Below are 19664 nucleotides of genomic sequence, written 5' to 3' on the forward strand. Positions count from 1 at the left end.
ACAATATCAAAAGGTGTATAGTTTTAATTCTGCAAATGTTACTAGTAAAGATCAGCATACTTTGGGATGAGTTGTGTGCAGTGTCATTTGTTTTGGTTTGAAAAACTTACTGAAGAAATATTCAAAGAAGTGTTTGCAGTCTATTTATTTTTTGAAGATAATTTTTAAATATTGGATGAAGAACATAATTTTTTAAGCTTAGATGATCTGGTAGGATATAGTAGCAGGATGTGTTGTTTTGCCATCAAAGTTAAAAGCTATTTTTCATTTTATTTAAAATTTAGTACTTTACATACTTCATTTCTGGCAGAGAGGGTATTGGCAAACACAGAAGTACAGTTGCCATTTAGGAGCTCAATGCGTCTTTCCATAATTGATATAAAACTAGCTATTTTCTATTTAAGTGTCTTCCCACAACTTTTGTTTTATCTTTTAAAAGTCAAAATTCTTTATCTGACATTAAAATGATCTGTTGCTTTGGAGATGCGAGAAAAAAAAATCACCTGGAATAATTATTCTTCAGAGGCGTAAAAAGGCAGTAGGTGCCAGCAAATTCCATGACACAGCAAACACACAACTGCTGGGTTTTTTGATTTTTTAATTTTTATTTTTTTGCTGAAAGGGTTAAAATGATCTATGGTAAAATGTAAAAAACAAAGATTTTTGAAAGAAAAATTAGCACTGTATTTAAGAAGGCTTCTGTAAGTGTTTCATATGAAACTAATCTGTTATTTACGTTTATCTCCTTAGTAACATGGAATTTCAATAGTTTAGCCTCTCAGTTTTGTATCAGACTTACCATAATTAATGCTTTGTTGATGATTCAAAATTGCTCACAGTTTTTAGTGTAGGAAAGAATATTTTTTCTTCTTCCCCCAACAACATTTCAGCCAAATTTCATATAAGCCTGTTAGTTCCAAGAACTATATTGATAATGTAGCTATGAAATTTGTCTTTGAACCTAAGTTTATTGGCCTAACTTGCAATTTCAGTATCGATATTAGTTAAAGACAGTTGCTGACACTGCATCAGAGCCCCCTTTGTCTCCAGGCATTGGGAGTCAAAGTGAATTCTGCTGCCACATGGAGGGTTTCTTTCAGGCTTGGATGTGTCTCTTTTATTGCAGTACACAGCTTGCTTATCAGTTAAGTGTTTCGTTTATGGATGTGGTTTGATAAATGTCTACCGAACGGTGACAAATGAACAGCAGTAGGGCCTGTACTGTGCTCAGCTGATAAACCACTGTTAGATCCTCAAATGTTTCTCGTGGGGATGGATTTTTAACACTTAGAATACTCTGACTTTGTCAGCTTTTCTCCATCAGCTCTTTCTTGGAGGGACTGATTACTTCCTCTTTGGATTATCTATGCTCCTGGCTTCCTTTTTTCCCCTCCTATTCATTGCTGATGTTCAAGAACCTCACTCTCCTTTAATATTTTCAAAGCCTGGTTCTATTAAATATTACCTGTGTGGCTTTCCTGAGACTCCAGCTTCTTCCTTGTTGGCTAAATGGTGATGATAATGATAATAATAAGTACTTGAAATGGTTGCTATAAGGATTAAATGAAATAATTCATTAGGAAACCTTTAGCACAGGAGTTCTCAAATTTAACTGCTCACGGGATTACCTGGGAAACTTTCAAAAATGCTGATGTGTGTTTTCCGCCTCCAGAAATACTGGTACCATAAGAATCAAATTGATACAGGTGTGGTGTGGGCATGATGGATTTGAAAAACAAATTTGCAGCAAAATTTGAGCACCACTGCCTTAACTTACTCTTGGTGTATAATAAATACTTACTAAATATTAGCCAATATTATTGGTAGTAACACTGTTGTTTTTGTTATCACTAAAAAATTCAAGTCAGAATTGTAGAAAGCCGCTTTTCATTTCACTCACTTAATTTGGAAACGTTTATGTCAGCAAGAGGGATCAGAGGAGGGGCTTATCTCAAAGGGGGTTGTGGATTGACAGGCAAGAAAGGAGTTTCTATTACTATCAGTTTAAAATCCTCAAATTTCCAGCGAAAACCTCAGCTCAAATTGGATAAATAAAAATATAATTTATTGAAAATCACTGGAAGGTATTGAAAGTTTCAGTGGAATTGCCAGGTTCAGGTGAAGTTTCATTCCACTGCTCAGTTAATGTCACCAGGGACTAGGTGCCTCTTTTTTTCATCAGTATGCCATCCAAGGTTCTGGTAGGGGTTCTGATATGGCTTGGCTGTGTCCCCACCCAAAATCTCATCTTGAATTGTAACTCCCATCATCCCCATGTGTCGAGGGAGAGACCAAGTGGAGGTAATTGAATCATGGGGGCAGTTCCCATGCTGTTCTCATGATAGGGAGTGAGTTTTCACGAGATCTAATGGTTTTATAAGTGTTTGGTAGTTCCTCCTGAGTTCACTCTCTCCTGCTTCCTTGTGAAGAAGGTGCCTGCCTCCCCGCCGTCTTCCACTATGATTGTAAGTTTCCTGAGGCCTCTCCAGCCATACAAAACTGTGAATCAGTTAAACCTCTTTGTTTTATAAACTACCATCTTGGGAGGTTCTTTATAGCAATGTGAGAATGGACTAATACCAGGTCCTTTTCCATCTTCAGGTTCCCCTTAGATACTACCCTCTGCACACCACCCTTGGCAGCTCCTGGCCTTCCACCTAACAGTGTCATATGGGGTGGCCCAAAAGAGAGACTAGCTGCCTATCAGAGAATTGCATCAGGATTACAGTGTAACTACCTTGGAGAAGAAGGTATACAGCCTGCAAGAGGAAAACTAGACCATTGAGTTGGTTAGAACAAAACTTAGAGTAGATTAAAAGTATAAAGATATCAGGATAAAGTGAAGAAAGCTTGGAAACTTGGGACAGAAAGGCAATGTAACAAAAGGACAGATTGACTGCAAGACTTTCTGCGGGGGCTTATAGACCATAAAGGAATGAAGAACATTTGTGAAGCAGATATTTATCAAAATACCCAGACACCCCACAAATATTTATCTCTATATTCATATTATTTTTGTTTTTTACAGCATCTCATTACATAGAAATTCAAGATCTGGTTGAAAATGAACTGTTTTTTGTGCCTGCTGTGATTTGAAATAACATTTATAGGAAATGGAAAAGCTTCCACGTGTTACCCTGTTTATGAATTTAAATGTCAATACTCAACACAACACATGCAGTTCCCGATCTTCTTTTCTGTAGATAACCTTTGTTCAAGTTGCCAGTTTTAAAATTTCACATTAGAGAGAACTTGGGAGATCTTTATCCAAATGTAATAACCAAAAGAAAAGAAACACTTTATCCTTTGAAATCTCAAAGGTGCTTACTTTTTTTCTTGCTCGCTCTCTCCCTCCTTCCCGCCCTCCCAGGTTTGTGAAGCACACGTAAGGGCAAGATGCTGTGGTATATATATCTTGTCTGTGCTATATACATGTACTTTCTGGATCGTCACTTCGAAAAGATCTTTGCTTTTAAAAAGAGTGTTTATCACTGTGGCCTCTGATCTATTAGTAGTTCCTGACCCATCAGATCCATTCAGTGGCTCACGTGCAGTTTTCATGAAATAAAAGAAACTTGATGAGAGTGGAAAATAATCTTGTCTTGTACAGAACAAGTTGTTTTGTGAAACTTTTTTCATGTATGTGACTGTATGTTCTGAGTCACAACATAAAGTGTAATTTTTACTGTGGGCAATACGTATCAGAGAAGTTTTAAAAATGATGCTGAACAAGATCATTTCTTCATCCTCACGATTCTCAGCATGTATTGCGTGCTTAGGGGTATGGAAAAGTGGGGAAAGTGGAGATGTGGGTTCAAGTGCCAGCTTTGTCAGCTTTGTCATTAACAAGCGTAAGGAAGTTGTGCTGTCTGCCGGCATCTCTACTTCCTCATCTATGAAATGGGGCATGGGATATATGGTTTTAGGTATGTAACTTTCGTTAGCCCTTGATTCCAGCTTTTAAATTGAGAATTAAACACCCATGACTTTCCACCTTACAGATTGTAAAACTGATATTGAATAAGTTTACACAACCTGAAACTTCTTACCCCCATCATGCAAACCAAGTGAACCAAAAAAAAAAAAAAAAAAGTCACACTCTAGCCAAGGTAAGGTGCTCTGCCAACAAAAAGGATTAAAGACTTGTGTCAAGCTTCTTTATGTGTGACTTCTCAAAAGCATTCTAGGATTGCTTTTGGACACCACAGGGAGCGACCTCACGGTCACAGAGGCTCTCCCAACTTTAGTACATGAAAACCGTGTGCTGCCAACTTCCAGCCCTCAAGAATGCATGCAGCAATGCCATTGAAAAATATTTTTATAGTTACACAAAATAAACTGCTTGTCATGCTGATCTGACAACTAGTTTATTCTATTGGTAAAGGGCAGTTATTTCAGATATGTAGTGTTAATTTTAATGTAGATTCTTTGTAAATATCTAGGCTACAATTAAATTCTAGGTTGTATGTAGTATCACCAGAATAAGGTAGATTAGAGTAAAATCAAATTTTAAAAATTGATTAGGCTTTTCTTTCCTAATCTCTACATAAACATGATAGCTTTTTTACTTCATTCTTTATTGATTCATTGATTCATTGATATTCAACGACAGAAGTCATTGAGTGACTCTTTCTCCCAGGTACTGTTATAGGTGCTGGAAAACAGCAATGAACAAAAAGACAAACAGCTATGCCGTCATATAGCATTTTATTTAAGAGTGAGAAAGTGGTGGTGGTGGTTTTAAACTGGGTCTTAAAAAAAGAAAAGAAATTGGCTGGGCGCGGTGGCGCAGGCCTGTAATCCCAGCACTTTGGGTGGCTGAGGCGGGCGGATCATGAGGTCAGGAGATCGAGACCATCCTGGCTAACACAGTGAAACCCCATCTCTACTAAAAATACAAAAAATTAGCTGAGCATGGTGGCAGGCACCTGTAGTCCCAGCTACTCAGGAGGCTGAGGCAGGAGAATAGCATGAACCTGGGAGGCAGAGCTTGCAGTGAGCCGAGATCACACCATTGCACTCCAGCCTGGGTGAGACAGCGAGACTCCGTCTCAAAAAAAAGAAAAAAAAGAAAAAGAAATCCCTGATTTGCTGTGTTGGCTGATTTCCTATGGGTAACTATTTCCATGGAGGCAAATTTCAAGCTACCAACCTGATGTAATTCAATGAAGATTTGGAAGGCAATACACACCATGGCCAGTAGACCTATCAGCAGGTTCCAGCACCTCATGGGATAGGGGAAACGGATAACAGATAAGTCCCACTGAGAAGCATAAAGTGGGATTGGAGACCTGAGAAAATGAGTGCTGGGAAGGGGTCTCCTGCTTTACAGAGCCATAGTGGGGCTCTTGATAGGATGCAGTTATATGAGTAGAGACATGAATTTAGTGAGGGAGAGCATTCCTCTTTGCCGGGGATACAGCAAGAGCAAAGCATGTTTCAGGAATAGAAGAAGGCCCATGTGGCTACAGTAGAGTTCAGACCTTTTAGGCCACGAAAATGACTTGGGCTTTTCTTCTGATGGAAGAGGGAAGGCTTCTGAAAGTTCTGAGCACAGAAGTGACAAGATCTGAGCTTTTCAGAGTTCCACTGGTGGCTGTTGGGAGTAAACTACAAAAGAGAGAAGAAGCAAGCAGACCAACTAAATGGCTGCTGCAGATATCCTGGGGTGATGATGATGACTTTGCCTGAGGTGGTAGCTGGAAAGGTGGTGAACAAAATGACATAATCTGAATATGTTTTAAGATAGAGACACAGGGTTTGATAATGTATTGGATGTGAAGTATGAGCAAAAGAAAAGATTCTAGAACAACTATTAGTGTTTTGGCCCAGAAAATTGGGAGAATTGGGTTGCCATGTCCTCAGATAAGAAGGAAGGAAGAGCATATTTAAACAGAAAAAAATCCAGAATTTGGTTTTGGATATTTAAATGTTGAGATGCCTGCAAGACTTTTACCTGATAATGTCAGTACAGTTAGACACAAGTCTGGAGTTCAGGGAAGATGTTGGCCCTGGAGATATAAATGTGGGCATTTGAGGCTCAAAGCCTGGGTGAGGTCTCTTAAGGAATATAGGTGTAAAAGAAAGAGGTTTGAGATCTGAGACATGGGATTGCCAGCATTTAGACTTTGAGGAGACTTGGAGGAAACAGCAAAAGAGACTGAGAATGGTATATACCTAAAAGAATAGAAGGCAGGAACTTAAACAGACACTTGTGTACCAACGTCCATTGATGGATGAGTGGATATACAAAATGTCGCATACACTTACAATGGAATATTGTTTAGCCCTAAAACAGAATGAAATTTTGACACATGCTACAACCTGAGGGAACCTTGAAGACATTATGCTGAGTGAAATAAGCCAGACATAAAAGGACAAATATAGTATGACTGTTCTTATATGAGGTACAGGCACACCGCAGCAGCATTGCAGATTTGGTTCCAGAACACCACAATACAGTGAATATTGAAAAAGCATAAGTAATACACATTTTTTGGTTCCCCACCGCATATAAAAGTTATGATTACACTATACTGTAGTCCATTACATGTACAATAGCTTTATATCTTAAAAATCAGTTATTTTTAGACATAATTTTACAATTAAATAAAAAATATTTTATTGCTAAAACATGCTAATGATCATCTGAGTCTTCAGCAAGTCACAGAGGGTCTTGCCTCGATATCAAAGGCTGCTGGCAGTTCAGGGTAGCGATTGGTGAAGATTAGGGTAGTGGTGACAATTTCTTGAAATAAGACAACAATGAAGTTTGCAGCATCAGTTGACTCTTCATTGCATGAAAGATTTTTCTGTAGCATGAAATCCTGTTTGATATTTTACCCACAGTAGAACAGTAGAACTACTTTCAAAATTGGAGTCCATCCTCTCCAACCCTGCTTCTGTTTTAGCAACGAAGTTTATGTAATATTCCAAATCTTTTGTTGTTGTTTCAACAATGTTCAGTGCATCTTCACCAGGAGTAGATTCCATTTCAAGAAACCACTTTCTTTGCTCATTCATAAAAGTAACCCCTTGTCTGTTCAAGTTTTATTTATTTATTTTTCTTATTTTATTTTATGTTTTTAATTTTACTTTAAGTTCTCAGATACATGTGCAGCACATGCAGGTTTGTTACATAGGTATACGCGTGCCGTGGTGGTTTGCTGCGTCTATTGACTCGTCCTCTAAGTTCCCTCCTCTCACCCCCCCACCCCCCAACAGGCCCTGGTTTGTAACGTTCCCCTCCCTGTGTCCACATGTTCTCATTGTTCAACTCCCACTTATGAGTGAGAACATGCAGTGTTTGGTTTTCTGTTCCTGTGTTAGTTTGCTGAGGATAATGGCTTCCAAATTCATCCATGTCCCTGCAGAAGACATTATATCATTACTTTTTATGGCTGCATAGTATTCCATGGTTTACATGTACCATATTTTCTTTATCCAGTCTATCACTGATGGGTGTTTGGGTTGGTTCCCTGACTTTGCTATTGTAAGTAGTGCTGCAATAAACATATGTGTGCATGCGTCTTTATAGCAGAATGACTTATATTCCTCTGGGTATATACCCAGTAATGGAATTGCTGGGTCAAATGGTGTTTCTGGTTCTAGATCCATGAGGAATGACCATACTGTCTTCCACAATGGTTGATCTAACTTACATTCCCACCAACAGTATAAAAGCATTCCTATTTCTCCACACCTTCACCAGCATCTATTGTTTCTTGACTTTTTAATAATCGTGATTCTGACTGGCATGGGATGGTATCTTACTGTGGTTTTGATTTGCATTTCTCTAATGATCAGTGATGTTGAGCTTTTTTTCATATGTTTCTTGGCTGCATAAATGTCTTCTTTTGGGAAGCGTCTGTTCATATCCTTTGCCCACTTTTTGATGGTGGTATTTGTTTTTTGTTTTTTTTTCTTGTAAATTTGTTTAAGTTCCTTGTAAATTCTGGATATTAGACCTTTGTCAGATTGGTTGATTGCAGACATTTTCTCCCATTCTGTAGGTTGCCTGTTCACTCTGATGATAGTTTCTTTTGCTGTACAGGAGCTCTTTAGTTTAGTTAGATCCCATTTGTTAAGCTTGGCTTTTGTTGCAATTGCTTTTGGCATATTTGTCATGAAGTCTTTGCACATACCTATGTCCTGAATGGTATTGCCTAGGTTTTCTTCCAGGGATTTTTATGGTTTTGGGTTTTACATTTAAATCTTTAATCCATCTTGAGTTAATTTTTGTATAAGGTGGGAGAAAGGGATCAAGTTTCAGTTTCCTGCATATGGCTAGCCAGTTTTCCCAGCACCATTTATTTAATAGGAGATCCTTTCCCCATTGCTTGTTTTTGTCAGGTTTGTTGAAGATCAGATGGTTGTGGGTGTGTGGTGTTCTATTCCATTGGTTCTGTATGTCTGTTTTGGTACCAGTACCATACTGTTTCGGTTACTGTAGTATTGTAGTATAGTTTGAAGTCAGCTAGTGTGATGCCTCCAGCTTTGTTCTTTTTGCTCAGGATTGTCTTGGCTATACAAGGTCTTCTTGGATTCCATATGAAATTTAAAGTAGTTTTTTCTAATTCTGTGAAGAATGTCAATGGTAGTTTGATGGGAATAGCATTGAATCTATAAATTATTTTGGGCAGTATGGACATTTTCATGATATTGATTCTTCCTATCCATGATGATGGAATCTTTTTCCATTTGTTTGGGTCCTCTCTTATTTCCTTGAGCAGTGGTTTGTAGTTCTTGACGAGATCCTTCACATCCCTCGTTAGCTGTATTCCTAGGTATTTTATTCTCTTTGTAGCAGTTGTGAATGGGAGTTCATTCATGATTTAGCTCCCTGCTTGTCTATTGTTGGTGTAAAGGAATGCTTGTGATTTTTGCACGTTGATTTTGTATTCTGAGACTTGGCTAAAGTTGCTTATCAGCTTAAGGAATATTGGGGTTGAGAAGATGTGGTTTTGTAAATATAGAATCATGTTGCCTGCAGACAGAGACAAGTTGACTTCCCTCTTCCTATTTGAATACCCTTTATTTCTTTCTCTTGCCTGATTGCCCTGGTCAGAACTTCCAATACTAGGTTGAATAGGAGTGGTGAGAGAGGCCATCCTTGTCTTGTATTGGTTTTCAAAGAGAATGCTTCCAGTTTTTTCCCATTCAATATGATATTGGCTATGGCTTTGTGATAAATAGCTCTTATTATTTTGAGATATGCTCTATCAATGCCTAGTTTATTGAGAGTTTTTAGTGTGAAGTGATGTTGAATTTTATCAAAGGCCTTTTCTGCATCTATTGAGATAATCACATGGTTTTTATCTTTGGTTCTGTTTATGTGATGGATTACGTATATTGATTTGCATATATTGAACCAGCCTTGCATACCAGGGATGAAGCTGTCTTGATCCTAGTGGATAAGTTTTTTGATGTGCTGCTGGATTTAGTTTGCAGTATTTTATTGAGGATTTTTGCGTCGATGTTCATCAGGGATATTGGCCTGAAGTTTTTGTTGTTGTTGTTGTGTCTCTGCCAGGTTTTGGTATCAGGATGATGCTGGCTTCATAAAATGAGTTAGGGAGGAGTCCCTCCTTTTCATTTGTTTGGAATAGTTTCAGAAGGAATGGTATCAGCTCCTCTTTGTACCTCTGGTAGAATTCAGCTATGAATCCATCTGGCCCTGTGCTTTTTTTGGTTGGTAGGCTATTAATTACTGCCTCAATTTCAGAACTTGTTATTGGTCTATTCATGGATTTGACTTCTTCCTGGTTTAGTCTTGGGAGGGTTTAGTGTCCAGGAATTTATTCATTTCTTCTAGATTTTCTAGTTTATTTGCATAGAGGTGTTTATAGTATTCTCTGATGGTAGTTTGTATTTCTATGGGGTCAATGGTGATATCCCCTTTATCATTTTTTAGTGTGTCCATTTGATTCTTCTCTCTTTTCTTCTTTATTAGTCTAGCCAGCAGTCTATTTTGTTAATTTTTTTGGGGGGAAAAAAAAGAAGCTCCTGGATTCATTGATTTTTTTTGGAGGGTTTTTCATGTCTCTATCTCCTTCAGGTCTGCCCTGATCTTAGTTAGGTGTTGTCTTCTGCTAGCTTTTGGATTAGTTTGCCCTCACTTCTCTAACTCTTTTAATTGTGATGTTAGGGTATCAGTTTGAGACCTTTCTAGCTTTCTGATGTGGGTACTTAGTGCTATAAAGTTCCCTCTTAACACTGCTCTAGCTGTGTCCCAGAGATTCTGATATACATTGTCTCTTTGTTCTCATTGGTTTCAAAGAACTTCTTGATTTCTGCCTTAATTTCATTATTTACCCAGGAGTCATTCAGGAGCAGGTTGTTCAATTTCCATGTAATTGTGTGGTTTTGAGTGAGTTTCTTTTTTTTTTTTTTTTTTTTTTTTTTTTTGAGATGGAGTCTTGCTCTGTTGCCCAGGCTGAAGTGCAGTGGTGCGATCTCGGCTCTCTGCAAGCTCCGCCTCCCGGGTTCACGCCATTCGCCTCCCGAGTAGCTGGGTCTACATGCGCCCACCACCACACCCAGCTAATTTTTTGGTATTTTTAGTAGAGACAGGGTTTCATTGTGTTAGCCAGGATGGTCTCAATCTCCTGACCTCGTGATCCACCCGTCTCAGCCTCTCAAAGTGTCTTTTTTTTTTTTTTTTTTTTTTTTTGAGACACAGTCTCACTCTGCTGCCCAGGCTGGAGTACAGTGGGGCACAATCTCAGTTCACTCTTGCACTCCACCTCCCGGGTTCATACCATTCTCCTGCCTCAGCCTCCTGAGTAGCTGGGACTACAGGCGCCTGCCACCATGCCTGGCTAATTTTTGTATTTTTAGTAGAGATGGGGTTTCACCATGTTAGCCAGGATGGTCTCGATCTCCTGACCTCGTGACCAGCCCACCTCGGCCTCCCAAAGTGCTGGGATTACAGGCATGAGCCACTGCACCCGGCCTTGAGTGAGTTTCTTAATCCTGAGTTCTAATTTGATTGTACTGTGGTCTGAGAGTCTACTATGATTTCAGTACTTTTGCATTTGCTGAGGAGTGTTTTACTTCCAATTATGTAGTTGATTTTAGAGTAAATGCCATGTGATACTGAGAAGAATGTATATTCTGTTGATTTGGGATGGAGAGTTCTGTAGATATCTGTTAGGTCCAGTTGATCCAGAGCTGAGTTCAAGTCCTGAATATACTTGTTAATTTTCTGTCTCATTGATCTGTCTAATATTGACAGTGGGATGTTAAAGTCTCCCACAAGTATTGTGTGGGAATCTAAGTCTCTTTGTAGGTCTCTAAGAACATGTTTTATGAACCTGGATGCTCCTGTATTGGGTGCATATATATTTAGGATAGTTAGCTCTTCTTGTTGAATTGATCCCTTTACCATTATGTAATGCCCTTTTTTTGTCTTTGTTGGTTTAAAGTCTGTTTTGTCAGAGACTAGAAATGCAACCCTTGCTTTTCTTTTTTCTTTCTGCTTCCCATTTGCTTGGTAAATTTTCCTCCATCACTTTATTTTGAGCCTATGTGTGTCTTTGCACATGAGAATGGGTCTCCTGAATACAGCATACCGTTGGGTCTTGACTCTTTATCCAATTTGCCAGTATGTGTCTTTTAATTGGAACATTTATCCCATTTATATTTAAGGTTAGTATGGGTTACATGGGAATTTGATCCTGTCATCATTATGCTATCTGGTTATTTTGCACACTAGTTGATGCAGTTTCTTCATAGTGTCATTGGTCTTTATATTTTGGTGTGTTTTTGCAATGGCTGGTTTTCCTTTCCATATTTAGTGCTTCCTTCAGGAGCTCTTGCAAGTCAGGCCTGGACAAAATCCCTCAGCATTTGCTTGTCTGGAAAGGCTTTTATTTCTCCTTTGCTTATGAAGCTTAGTTTGGCTGGATATGAAATTCTAGGTTGAAAAGTGTTTTCTTTAAGAATGTTGAATATTGGACCCCAATCTCTTCTGGCTTGTAGGGTTTCTGCTGAGAGGTCTGCTGTTGGTCTGATGGGCTTCCCTTTGTAGGTGACCTGGCCTTTCTCTCTGGCTGCCCTTAACATTTTTTCCTTCATTTTGACCTTGGAGGATCTGAAAATTATGTGTCTTGGGGTTGATCTTCTTATGGAGTATCTTAGTGGTGTTCTCTGTATTTCCTGAATTTGCATGTTTGCCTGTCTTGCTAGGTTGGGGAAGTTCTCCTGGATAATATCCTGAAGTGTGTTTTCCAGCTTCTTTTCATTCTCCTTGTCCCTGTCAGGTACTCCATTCGATCATAGGTTCAGTCTTTTTACATAGTCCCATATCTCGTGGAGGCTTTGTTTGTTCCTTTTCATTATTTTTTCTCTAATCTTGTCTGCATGCCTTATTTCAGCAAGGTGGTCTTCAAACTCTGATATCCTTTCTTCTGCTTGGTTGATTCAGCTATTGATACTTGTGCATGCTTCACAAAGTTCTTGTGCTGTATTTTTCAGCACCATCAGGTCATTTATGTTCTTCTCTAAACTGGTTTTCTAGTTAGCAGCTCCTCTGACCTTTTATCAAGGTTATTAGCTTCTCTGCATTGGATTAGAACATGCTCCTTTAACTCAGTGGAGTGTTTAATTATCCATCTTCTGAAGCCTACTTCTGTCAGTGCGTCCATCTCATCCTCTGTCCAGTTCTGCTGTGGAGAGGCATTGAGATCCTTTGGAGGAGAAGAGGCACTCTGCATTTTGGGTTTTCAGTGTTTTTTTGTTGATTCTTTCTTGTCTTTATGAGTTTGTCTAGTTTTGATCTTTGAAACTGCTGACCCTTGGATGGAGTATTTGTGGGGACTTTTTGTTGTTGATGCTGTTGTCGTTGCTTTCTGTTTGTTTGTTTTTCTTTCAATGGTCAGGTCCCTCCTCTATAGGGCTGCTGCAGTTTGCTGGGGGTTCACTTCAGGCCCTATTCATCTGGTTTGCTCTTGTGCCAGGAGATGTCACTCAAGGAGGCTGGAGGACAGCAAAGATGGGTGCCTGCTCCTTCTTCTGGCATCTCTGACCTCAAGGGGCACCAACCTGATGTGGGTAGGATCGCTCCTGTATAGGGTGTCTGACAACTATGTTGGAAGGTCTTACCCAGCTGAGTAGCACAGGGAACAGGACCCATTTAATGAAGCACTTTGACTGTCACTTGGTGGAGGGGATGTGCTTTGCTGGGGAGAAACCCACTCGTCTGGGCTGCCTGGATTCCTCAGAACTACCAGGATGAAAGGCTAAGTCTGCTGGTCCACAGAAACTGCGGCCACTCTTCTCCCTGGGGCTCAGGCCCAGGAAGATCAGGGTTCTTTCCCTGAGCCTCTGGCTGGAGTTGGAGTTCCTGCAAGGAGGCCCCACCGAGGGAGAAAGGATGAGTCAGGGTCAGGCCTGAAGAGGCACTCTGGCTGCAGTCTGCCACAGCTGGTGTGTTGGGCTGTGGGGGAACCTCTTGGGACGAAGCCGCCCAGCCTCCCTGGCCCCAGGAGAGGAAAAGCGTGGCCTGGAACTGTAGAGATGGATGCTGCCCTTCCCCACCCAGGGAGCTTAGCGTGACAGGCAGTTACAAGTCCCAGTGCTGGCTGCTGCCCCTCCTGCAAGGAGTTCAAATGGCTTAGACAGCAGGCAGCCACAGCTGTGGTGCTGGTGGCCCCTCCCCCTGGGAACTCAGCAGCCTTTAGCAGATTCCAGCTGAGAGGCTGTTGAGAATCTGCACAGCTCTGGGGTTGGGACCCTAGGTCCCAGGGGCGTGGGTTCACGAGTGGGATCTCCCAACCCATGGGTTGCACAGTTCTGTGGAAAAAGCATGGTTTCCCCAGCTGGGTGGCATGCTCACTCACTGCCTCCCTTGGCTGGGGGGTGAGGGCTCCCCTGTCCCATGTGGCTCTCAGGTGGACCACCACACCACACTGCTCTTCCTTCCTCTCCATGGATCATGCCAGCTGCCTCGTCAGTTCTGATGAGAGAACCTGGATATCTTGATTGCTGGTGGAGGATTCACACACTATTATGCTTCTTTTTGATGGAGCCTCTCTGATGGCTGCTGCTCCTAGTTGGCCATCTTGGCCCTGCCTCCCCGTTCAAGTTTTATTATAAGATTGCAGCAAAGCAGTCACACCTTCAGGTTCTAATAATAAGTATTGTCCTCTAGCAATTTCTACCACAACTACAGTGACTTTCTCCACTGAAGTCAAAGTCATCCAGGAGGATTGGAATCAGCTTCTTCCAAACTCCTCTTAATGTTGATATTTTGACCTCCTCCCATGAATCATGAATGTTCTTAATGGCATCTAGAATGGTGAATTAATGTTTTAAATTTACTTAGCCCACATCCATCTGAAAAATCCCTATCTATAGCAGTGTAGCCCTACCTAAAGTATTTCTTGAATAATAAGACTTGAAAGTCAAATATATTGATCCATGGGCTACAGAATGGATGTGTTAGCCAGTATAAAACAACATTAATCTCCTTGTATATCACCATCAGAGCTCTTGAGTGACCAGGTGCATTGTCAACGAGCATTAATATTTTGAAAGGAATCTTTTCTCAGCATTAGGTCTCAACAGTAAGCTTGAGGTATTTAGTACACCACGCTGTAAACAGATATGCTGTTATCAGATTTTGTTGTTCTATTTATAGAGCACACGTGAAATAGGTTTAGCATAATTATTAAGGGCCCTAGGATTTCCAGAACAGTCAATGAGCATTGGCTTCCTACTTAAAGTTACCAACTGCCTTAATGCCTAACAAGAGAGTCAGCCTGTCCTTTGAAGCTTTGAAGTCAGGCATTGACTTCTCTCAAGATATGAAGGTACTAGATGGCATCATCTTCCAACAGAAGGCTGTTTTGTCTACATTGAAAATCTGTTGTTTGGTGTAGCCCCCTTCATCAATGATCTCAGCTAGATCTTCTGGGTAATTTGCTGTAGCTTCTCCATCAGCACTTCCTGCTTCACCTTGCACTTGTATGTTATGGAGAAGGCTTCTTTCTTTAAACCTCATGAACCAACCACTGCTAGCTTCATACTTTTCTTTTGCAGCTTCCTAGCCTCTCTCTGTTGTCACAGGACTGAAGAGAGTTAGGACCTTGCTGTGGGTTAGATTTTGGCTTAAGGGAACATTGGGGCTGGTTTGATCTTCTATCCAGATGGCTCAAACTTTCTCCCTATCAGCAATACGTTTGCTTTGCTTTCTTATCGTTTGTGTGTTCACTGGAGTAGCAATTTTAATTTCCTTCAAGGACTTTTCCTTTGCATTCACAACTGGGCGGCTGACTGCTTGGCACACGTGGCCTAGCTTTTGGCCTATCTTGGCTTTTGACATGCCTTCCTCACTGAGCTTAATCTTTTCTGGCTTTTGACTTAAAGTGAGAGGTGCATGATTCTTCCTTTCACTTGTACACTTAGAGGCCATTGTAAGGTTATTAACTGGCCTAATTTCAATATTGTTGTGTCTCAGAGAAAAGGGTGGCCCCAGGAGAGGGAGAAAGATAAGGGAACAGCTGGCCAATGGAGCAGTCAGTACACACACATTTATTCATTAAATTCAACATCTTATATAGGTGCAGTTCCTGATGCTCCAAAACAATTACAACAGATCACCATAACAGATATGTTAATTATTAAAATATTGTGAGAATTATCAAAATGTGACACAGATACATGAAGCATACACATGCTTTGTAAAAATGGCACCAACAGACATGCTGGACTCAGGAATGCCACAAACCTTCAATTTACAAAAACAAACAACAAAAAACCCCCACAATATCTGCAAAGCACAACGAAGCAAAGTGCAATAAAATGAGGTGTGCTTGTAGCTATTGTAGTCAAATCCATAGAGATAGAAAGTTGTGTGGTGGTTGCTGGGCCTGGGGGAGGAGAAAATGGGGAGTTATTGTTTAGTGGGTACAGAGTTTTAGTTTGAGAAGATGAGAAAGTTCTAGAGATGGATGGTGGTGATGGTTGCACAACAGGGTGAATCTACTTAATGCCACTGCTTAATGTACTTAAAAATGGTAAATTATATATTATGTATGTTTTACCACTTTAAAAAAAAAAAAAAAAGGAAGAAACTGAGAAGGAGCAACCAGTAAGGAGGAAGAAGAACCGGAAGAGTGTATATCCTGGATGCCTAAAAAATATTTCATGGAGGGAATCAAATGGTGAATTCAGGTCAAATGATGAATTTCCTTCTAGCTTTTCTTTTTTTATTGAGACTTCACTTTGGCACACTTGTAACTTTACTGACGATACCCTTTTGTATATGCTTTTTTTTCCCTTATATCATGACCATTTCCTGCTAATATTCAAATTAGGCCATTTATTTAAGGGTTGTCAAATCTCAAATAGCTCATCATAGAATCTGGATGCCAATATATAAATCGTATAATGAGCTGTTATTTGGATGTTATACAACAGTGGTTTCAATGAATCATCCATGAGGCCTGGAGTTGAAATGAATGCTTTATTTATTGTCTCCCATTGCTGATTATAAGCTGTTTCCATGACTTTGTACAGATTTCACCATTATGTGAAGCTACAGTCATAAAATTTGGTATAGATATTTGAGGTTTAGGAAAGAAGAAGAAAACTCTTTATACAACAAAGTAAAGGTTTCTCCTTTTTTCTCCTGATTGCTAAGGAGATCAACCTTTGACCCTTATTCTTGGTTCCAACTATTTCTTAATTTACCTAACATGCTTCAGTAGTTTTTTTGGTTTGCTTTTTGGTTTGTTTTGTCATTTTGTTACTATAAATGTGTGTTTATTTACATCTTTACTAAATGGAGCAAAATAGGGCTAAAAACTTACTGAATGATCTGTGTGTGTGTGCATGTGTGTGTGTGATGGTTTTGACAGCTATTCACATTTATCTTTAGATGTAAATTATATGGCATAGTTCCTTTTTTATGTTCATTAAATTCCATAGATGTCAGTGGTTTCCTTGGAAACAAAAACCTTTATATAACTAGTCAGAGATTTGGTAGCAGAAATATCAGGATGCTGGCAGGGGTTCAGGGGTGGTTAAGGAATGGTTCTCTTGGTAGATGTTTGCATTTAAAACTCTTTTGGCTTTTCTCCCTGCCCCTTACCATCATGGCCATTCAATAGTGAACAAGAGAAGAGTTTTAAAGCTACTATTAAAATGTAGAATATTTTCTTTAATGGCTAATAGCTTTTTACTTTAAAAAAAGTCGCAGATATGCTAAGTCTTTTCTGGGATGGTATAATTTCCCAAATTTGAGAAGAGGTTGGTGTATCTCCTGTCAACAGTTACATTTGCATGTTTGGGCAATGCCTACATTTTTCAGTATGTATGGTGTCCATTTGTAAAATACAGTGAATGGAGTATGTGTGTGGTTGAATCAAGAGTCTATGTCATTTATAATGGCCAGCACCTGTCCTATTGCCTTATTGCCAAAGGGTTCTAAAGCGCCTGGAGAGCTTGTAGGTGGAGAAGGTAAGGGAAAGGTCACGGTTCTGCTCAAGGGTAATAGTAGGTGAAAGGCCTGGCAGCCAAGAACATTCTCATGGAGGCCCAGAGTCGACCTGTTTTTGAAGACGGAGTTAGTACCATGAGTTAATCAAACCCAGGTCTTTTCAGAAGATTGTGACTCATTTTTATCATTGCCCCTGTCTGGTGTAATTTCAACATAAATCCAATTTGTTCTACATGCAATGGTACATAGTTGCATTTGGGAAACAGTTCTCAATTTTAATTCTTTTAAATGCAATAACGCGCCATCTTGTGGACATATCTGACATTAAATTCTTAAATTAATTCTACATAGTGAACTGCTCTCTAAGCCAGGGTTTTCAATCATGGGTTCTAATAGAGAGATATGAGAAGCACTCGGGGAGCTTTTAAAATCCTGATGTGCAGGCCACACCCCGATCAATTAAATTGAAATGTCTGCTGTGGGGCTCCAACACTGATATTTTCTTTAAAGTTCCCAGGAGATTCCAGTGTTCAGCCAAGTTTCAAAACCGTTCATCTAAGTAAAAAGAGTACCCGCTTACATGGACGATTTCTCTTTTGAAAATAGAGATTTTACACAGAAAAGTATTGAGAATTTTCCTACAAAATATGCTTGTCAAAAGGACCACTTTTCAGTCTAGTTTTCCTTAAACTTGACCACTATACTTAACGTAGAGAAGTATACCACGGTACTTATATCAGTCTTCTCTGGTTACCACAGGAAAGGACCACAGGCTAAGTGGCTTAAAGCTTAAACAACAGAAGTTTATTTTCTCACAATTCTGGGAGCGAGAAGTCTGAGACAAAGGTGCCAGCAGGGTTATTTTCTTTGGAGGCCTTTCTCCTCGGCTTACAGATGGCTGCCTTCCCCGCATCTTCACATGGTCCTCCCTCTGTTTCTATTCCTAATTTCCTCTTCTAATAAGGAACAAGTTGTATTGCATTAGGACCCACCCTCATGAATGTATTTAACTTAATTACCTCTTTAAGGCACTATTGCTAAATACTGTTACCTTCTAAAGTACTGGGGGTTAATACTTCAACATATAAATGTTGAGGAGACACAAGTCAGCCCTTAACAGTGTTCGCTCATTACATTACAAAGCCTAGTTTAGGATTTGCTTCTTTATAAGGAGTAGCAGTGTATGATTATTTTGCTGTCGGTTTAATATAGAAAAGTAGATTTTTTTCTTTATAATCAATACAATGGTCAATGTGGATAAAACTGCGTGGTCAGAATCCTTTCAGAAATACACGATTGCTTTTGCAGAGTGGCTTTAGTGCAGAATATGTTGATTTGGCATTATCAGCACTAATCTCTGCATGCCCCAGGGCACCCAGTATGTGTCTTTGTGCATTGTAAGTGCCTGTAAGAGTATCGTTATTAAGGGCACAAGTTCTTGGGTCAGAGAGCCAAGCCACAACACCAATAACAAGCTGTATAATCCTGCAAGTTATATCACATCTCTGAGACTTAGTTTCTTCATCTGAATTATAGGAATAATCTCGATGTTTATATCATCTAGTTGCAGTAAGGACTCAATGACAAAATGCACGTAAGGCACCTAACACAATTGTCACATCCGTTGTTTGTCTAAATGCATTTTAGCCATCATTATTATTATTAAGTAAATAAAATATATAACTTACATGTATGTGATGCAGTGGGGAAAAGCAAGTTAAATGGGCATAATTTACCTATTTACCATAGAGTTCCATGCACTAATATGGATTATCACTAAGAGATTTATACTTTTGTAGCTGTGGCATTTAAACCTACTGATTAAAATCTAACTTCTGTGTATTAGCTGTAGAAAAACGAACTTGAGGCATATTTATCTTTGCAGCCAGACACCTACCCCCAGAGAACTATCACAGCAATATTGTTGTACCAAGACTTACAGTTCTTATTTAGAAAACTGTCTAGATTTGCCAACAGTTAAATAGATTTTCCAACCATCAGAATAATTTTAGAGCAATTTACTTTGAGTTAAGAACATGCGAGTATCTTTCTCTGCACTATGAAGTCATTGAAGCAAAATCCAAAGCATGTTTTGAAATGCAGTAACAAGGTTAGGGGTCAGAGAGACCCAGATTCAAGCTCCAGAGCACTTATTAGCTGAGAGAACCCAGGAAGGTTTATTGGTTTCTCTGTGAATGATAATACTTGCGGTATTGATTTG

At 39.6% G+C, this 19664-nt stretch overlaps 1 protein-coding gene across 5 annotated transcripts in view; it reads left to right on the plus strand.

The window, feature by feature from the left end:
* PLCB1 (phospholipase C beta 1) overlaps positions 1–19664 on the plus strand; it is a 787620-nt gene that overhangs the window by 242356 nt on the left and 525600 nt on the right. The window lies entirely within an intron of this gene.

This window comes from Nomascus leucogenys, chromosome 11 (assembly GCF_006542625.1).
Source record: "Nomascus leucogenys isolate Asia chromosome 11, Asia_NLE_v1, whole genome shotgun sequence".
Lineage (NCBI taxonomy): Eukaryota > Metazoa > Chordata > Mammalia > Primates > Hylobatidae > Nomascus > Nomascus leucogenys.